Consider the following 651-nt stretch of genomic DNA (forward strand, 5'->3'; position numbering starts at 1 on the left):
CGTGCACACACAGGCCTGGGCACACTTTAAAGCGACAAGCGGGAGAGATACCGGCTCCTACACACATCCCTCCTACACTTGGAGACATCCCCGGTCATGTCCCGCAAACGAAGGAACGGCCCGAGACCCCGCAAGGTGACGGACTTCTTCCGGCGGTCTCAGCCTAGGGCCTCACAAGATGGCGGCGGCGGCTGTATTTCCCCTCCGTCCACATCTCCCTCTCAGGGCTTTGAGAGAACAGGGGGATCCCCACACTCGTCGCAGGAAGGCGGGAGGGAGACCGCTTTGCAGCGCTCCTCCCCAGAGAAAAACAGACCGCCGCAGTCTCCGGCCGTGCGGAGCCCGGCGAAATCGAGGCCCCGGCTTTCGGGCCTAGTGGAGGAGGTAAGCCCTTCCAGGGTCCTAGATGATACAAGGGAACTGTTCGCCCCTATTGAAAACTACCCAACAGCTAACCAGCCCCTTTAGATACCACCCTTAAAGATATGCTGGTGTCCCTGAGGTGCTCGCTTAACACTGATATGCAGACCCTTGTCCAGCAGTTCTCATCCGACCTGCAGGAAGTGGGGGGGAGGGTCACCCATATTGAGGATAAGATGGGGGATTTTGTGGATACCTTTAATGAACTGGTGGATGCGCATAATGACCGTG

The sequence above is a fragment of the Nanorana parkeri genome, unplaced genomic scaffold (assembly GCF_000935625.1).
Source record: "Nanorana parkeri isolate BGI_ZX_2015 unplaced genomic scaffold, ASM93562v1 scaffold1259, whole genome shotgun sequence".
NCBI classification, from domain to species: Eukaryota; Metazoa; Chordata; class Amphibia; order Anura; family Dicroglossidae; genus Nanorana; species Nanorana parkeri.